We start from the raw sequence: 5,725 nt of genomic DNA, 5'->3' as shown, positions 1-5,725 counted from the left end.
ACTGTTAGAAAAGTTGTTTAACAGAATTTTTGTTTTTATCTTGTTGATTCCAAAATAACAACAAGCATAGAGGCGTCTTTTCACATTTATTTCAAAAAACTTCATTAATATAGCAATCTAGTAAAAGATAACATGTTCTTTAACAAGCTCTATAGAGGTCTTTCCCATTAGAATAACTTGGGTTTTTAAGACTGTTAACACCCAGGTTGTTCCCTATGACTCCCAAGGGAATACGGCCGGGGTAACCACTAACCAATCTTTGGATCACTGTTTCTAGCCAAACTGTGATCAGAGAGGGCTCTCTCTTTATGATTTGTATCTGTTATGATAGTGTTTTAGGCTAGGTATTATGCACAGGTTTTGTTTATGTTTTGGTTGAAGGATCTCTTTCAGTTCTTATGATGTAATACTTTGATGGTGAATTTCCATTGGGCAATGGAGTCTAGATGTTGTGAGATGATCTTAAATGTTGAGTATTGTTATAAATGCAAGGCCTATTGTGTACCTTAACAGACAAGATGAAATTTTGGGTGATGATATGTGTCAAACAGCAGAAATCTATTAAGAATTTTCTGTTATGCTGGTGCAATGAAGATAAATGCAGAGCACAGGAGCAAGGTATGAATTCCTGTGACAGTGGTCGATATGAAAGATGTTTTCCTAAAGTGCAGCAACTAAGAATCACACTTTATATGGATCACATCTGAAGAAAACACTTAGTAAACAACATAGACTGAACTCAGGGTGCTCAGTGAGCAAATCCTGGGAGTTATTCTTTTTCTCTGCTGCTTAATATGGGAAATTAGATAGCGTATATGGATGTATAATAAAACAAAATAAACATGGAGAAAGTTACAGAGACTTATTGCATGATAAGATACGCAGGGATCCAGCAGTCATGAACAGGCACAGAACATCTTCAACACATCAAGCATCCACGAAATTCCATTGCTTTCTTTTATTGACTTTCAGAAAACAATTACAGCATAAGAAACTCTTCAGGAGAAATTTCCAACAACCCTTGCTATCTCATGCGAAGGGGTTTATATAGAAATATGTATACAAAATATCCCAGGTATTGAGTCATCTGAGAGAGAGAAAATATCTTCAATAGTGTTCAGAAAGCAGGCAAGAAGTTATTACAATGTTAAATGCAGCGTAAATGCCATTTATGTCTGTCAGAGGATTGTTTGACTTTAAGGAGTCACTGAGTCGGTTACATTACTATGTATCAATCCTGTAGGTGCGCATTTACTTTTGCCTGCGTAATGAGTTCTCGGCTTTGCCAGCTGTGGTCCTCCTCTTCTGCTTTGTTGGCCGCTTTATGTGCTGAGTTGGCTCAGTTTTGAATTTATAATGCCTGCTGTCTTTGTTGACTTTTCTTTTCATCAAAATTTATATGAGAAACAGAAGTTGGTGCATGAGTCTCTGTTCACAAAATTCTTTGGATTGCATCTGTCCACCATTCCTGTGTAGGGAGCTGATGCCTGAGGATGGCCTCCATTGTCTCTTCAGCTTCAGTATATTTGAAGAAGTTGGGAGCTACATCAAATAAATGATTCATTTCATTCATTACAAAAAGTAGACTTTCTATCTTACCATAGAAAATCTGTCCTATGATAGGCCCTGTGTCTTCTGAAGTGCTGGCCTTCTCATTGACTTGTGATGAGGCAAAAACATTCACTCTCTTGGCATATTGTTCATGGGTGAATAATCTCCCTCCGCTGTTCAGCAAGCTAGGGAGTCCTTTGCTCTCTAATACCTGGAATCTCTCCATGAACCTGTTTACCTCTATTTGCATATCCTGGGTTCTTCTGTCCAATGTCTGCACCAGATTTCTAAGAGTAAGAACCCTCTTGATCATTTGGATAGTCTCAGTTCTATTTGCAATTCCCATGATGGCCAACTGAGAACTTGTCTTGTGATTGAGCACATTGATCATTCTTGTAGCAATTTCAGGCATATTTCCCAATAAGGCCCTTGATGTTCTGATTTCCCTCTGTGCCTTTGGAATGAGCTCTAGTTGCTCATGGATTGTTTCAATGTATGGCCATTGGTTGTTGATGGATTTACCAATATTGGACCATATCATTGCTCTGATCTCAGCTATGATTTTATCTAGCTTGAGCTCATTCTCAAGCTCCTTGATTTTGTCTTTAAGGGCTTTGATTTCCCTGGCCTTCTCTCCCACTTCTCTTTTTGTTTTGTCATGCCTTTCATTTACCTTAGCCAGTTGCTCCTTAGTTTCATTCAGCTGCATCATTTGAGCTTCCAAAGCTTGTATTTCATTCTTTAGCTTTTGCATGTCTAGGCTCTGATCTGTGCTGATGGGTGCTGCTGAAGTAGATGTGGCTGGTTGTTCAGCCTGCTGAGGTGGAGGTGCAGTAGTAGGAGCAGTCTCCTCAAGATTGATGACCTGTGGAGGGGGCTGAGATGTCTGCCCTTCCTGTGCTTGTTTTGATGATGCTTGTAGAGGTGCTTGTGCGGCTTCATATTGCCCCAATTTTTCTTATGCTTTCACAAGCTCTTTGTAAATAGAAACTAGCAGGTCAGTAGAGTCCTGCTCATACCTTTGCTTTGCTACCTCATCAGTCTGTGGATGGATAGTGGCTGGAATTTTGATCTTCTTTCTTAGTGCAGCCATGTCAGCATCCCTGATTTTCAGGATCTCTTGTATCCCTTTGATGTCATTGGGATTGTGCCCAATTTCTATAATGATTTCCTCCAAGGTTTTGATCCTGTTGTCTTTGGCCTGAGAAGAGGCCCTCTCTAGTTCCAGCTGGGAAGCTGTGGCATTGAGACTGCTTGTTAATTTGTAATTGTCCAGGGTCTTGTCGGCCAATGCAGCATACACCATTTCCCCAGTTTGCTTATGCAGCTCGATTTTATCCATAGGGTGTATGTCTTTAGCAAGGACCTCTAGGTTGGTCCTGAGATAATCAGCAGTGGATTGTGGTTTGAGTGCCGTAGGCATGAAGTGACTCATTGTCAGTTTGCCTTCACTTACATCAAAAGCAGACATAAGTCTCTGCTGATTGGAAGGAGCCATGTTAAGCAAGTGATTATACAATTGTACTTTGATTGGGTCACTCCTCCTCTTAATGTCTATAAACTGTTGTTTTATGCTTATTTGTCCTTCTTTCTGCTGGCTAGAGGAGCTGACCTCCCCTCCCATTGTCCTGTCTTGTTCCTGCTGGGAGGAACTTGCTGAAATTTCTTGACTGGGTGGGCCCATGCCCAATGCCTCTCTTATTGCTACATCATCCTCTGGAAAATCATTAAGTCTTTGCCTTTTCTCTCCCTGGTCTATGGAGGATGTGAGTGGAGTTTCTCTTTCCCTTTTCCTAAAGACAAATGTATCCTCCTTTTGCGGGTTTGGAGGACCGAGGCATCAAATGTGGTATCTTGTCTTGGAGGCAATGTTCTTTCAGTGGTCTGAGGAGTCTCCACTGTTTTCTTTTGCTGGGCAGGCTGCTCCTGCCCTTGCTCTTCTTGCTGCCCTTGCTGCAGCCCTTCTGCTTGCTGCTGTTGTTTTTGTTGCTGTTCCTGCTGTTGCTCCTGCTCCATCTCTTTCTCTGCCTCCATTTCCTTTTCCTTTCCTTTTTCTGATACTTTTCCAGCAACTCTTGTAGTTTGCTGTGGGGTGGTTGAAGAGGAGGCTGCTGCTCCAATTTGTGTGCTTGGCAGTGAGGGGACCTGTGCATAAAACTCAAGGTCAGCCATCTTCTTTTGGTTGTTTAGAGCTCTTTGATTTAGCTCTTCTTGAGTCACATTTTCTTCTAAAGTTCCTCTTTTCCACTTGCTTTGGTTGGCATATTTTTCTATTTGAGGGAGGCTATAATGACCATAAGCAGACAGTTTGTATTTGAGTCTCCTCATTGTGATGAAGTTGTTGGGGTCATAGGGTTTCCATATGAAACTGTACTTGAGGCCAAATCCCCCCAGTATTGTGTCTGCTTCCTTCCACCCTTCATCCCTTTCATTGTAAATGAAATGGCCAAGTTGACTCTTGACCTTTAGCTGTGCCTTTTTGCCTCTGCCTGAGAAGTGGAAGATATCCACAAAGCCAAACTGCCTGAAGTATTCTAAGGCAAATAGCCTCATTGGCACAAATTTGGGTAATCTGAATGGGGGCAGCTCACACCCATATATTCTAATGACGGTGTGGTGTTGGTAGAAATACCAATCCCCAATGCTGTATACTTTTGATAGCTGAAGGAGTCTTTTCATCTCATCTGTCAATCTGGGAGGAGGTGAACCCAACAGTAGAGTCAAGGCTGGATGGATGAAAAGATCAATAAATTCGCAGTAGGTGTATGGAGAATGGCTTGCTACATGAAAAACGGATGTCCAATACACTACTGATCTCAGATTGCCCTGTGCATCTATTCTCTTCTTCGGGAAGGAGAATTTATCATGCTGGAAGTATAGGAGCAGATGATATAGGTAAGAGGTGTATCTAAATACCCTTTCTCTTGACAAATTCATCAACTACTCATGCATCTTATCTGATATGTATGTGGCATAATCATAGTGGATTGGCTTCTTTCCCGGGGAAAACATGAGCATCATTTGTATAACTGTTTCATCCACATGTTCTATTGAGTCATATCCCAGGATGGGACTGATCATATCAACCAGGTCTAGGCCCAATTGGTTGAGGTAAACACAGTTGATAGGAGGAACTTGCAGAGTGTCAGCTTTAATGAACAGCTGGTTGATCTTTGTAATTTGGGCCTGTGTGGTTCTGGCTCCCTGTACTATTAAATCAGCTAGTGATAGAGGGACCAATTTCTGATCTGTCTGGAACTGCAACATCTCCCTGATGGCTTCAGGGGTAATAAGGAACAGAATTGAGCCTGAAGGGTCCAGCACTGCCCTCTGGGATGCATCATAGTGATCAGCAACTAAGTGTACAAGCTCAGGGAATTGATTAACCTGAGTAAGTTTGAATATTGGGAGGAATGAATCCCAAATTCCTAAGATATCTGTCCCCCTCTCATGTTTGATTTTTATTTCATTTAGGATTTGCAAGTGGAACCTGCTTCTGCTCAACATCTCCTCTGATATCTTGTAGTCAAGGTCTGCTAATGCCCTGGTGTCCAATGTTCTGTTAGGAACATTCAGGGGAGCCACATTGAGGGCTATAGGAGCTACAGGGGGGTCCATGACTCTTCTTTTAAGATTTCTGTCTGCTCAAAGACTGTGTTATTATCCAGAATAACAGCAACAAGGTTTCTTTGCAGAAAGTGATGATTTTGTAAGTGAAAGGTGGAAGTAAGACTGCAGCAGTTGAAATACTGCCTCTGTATGACTTTGTGGGTGGCGGAAATGTTAAGAGGATATTCTTTTGCAGTGTATTTGTCTCCTGCAGGTGACGGGTTCACGATTGCGCGAACCAGTGACAGTTTTCTTTTTAATTGCCGACAATTGGCTTGGCAGAGGCTTAATAACAGTTCTGGTTAAGTTTAAACGGCAATTCAGTGGTTTTTTGACGGTGAATTTCTGCTCTTAAGGCCTGCTACTCATTGACACGAGAAATGTAGCGAAAATGGAGTTTTAGAGCACAAACGAGCAATACCTGTAAAATTGGATCGGTCAGGGCTTGCTGGCGTTGAAGGAATGGACGTTCTGGTGGTCACGAGACAAATTTCAGCGGCTGGTGCAGGTTTATACGTAGTTTGCATGCAGAGCAAAACAACGACGAACACACGAAAATGGCAAA

This window comes from Pinus tabuliformis, chromosome 9 (genome assembly GCF_031772625.1).
Source record: "Pinus tabuliformis cultivar Carrire ecotype Pingquan chromosome 9, CPIR1, whole genome shotgun sequence".
Lineage (NCBI taxonomy): Eukaryota > Viridiplantae > Streptophyta > Pinopsida > Pinales > Pinaceae > Pinus > Pinus tabuliformis.
The sequence above is the reverse complement of the archived record's forward strand: the minus strand, read 5'-3'. Positions refer to the sequence as shown.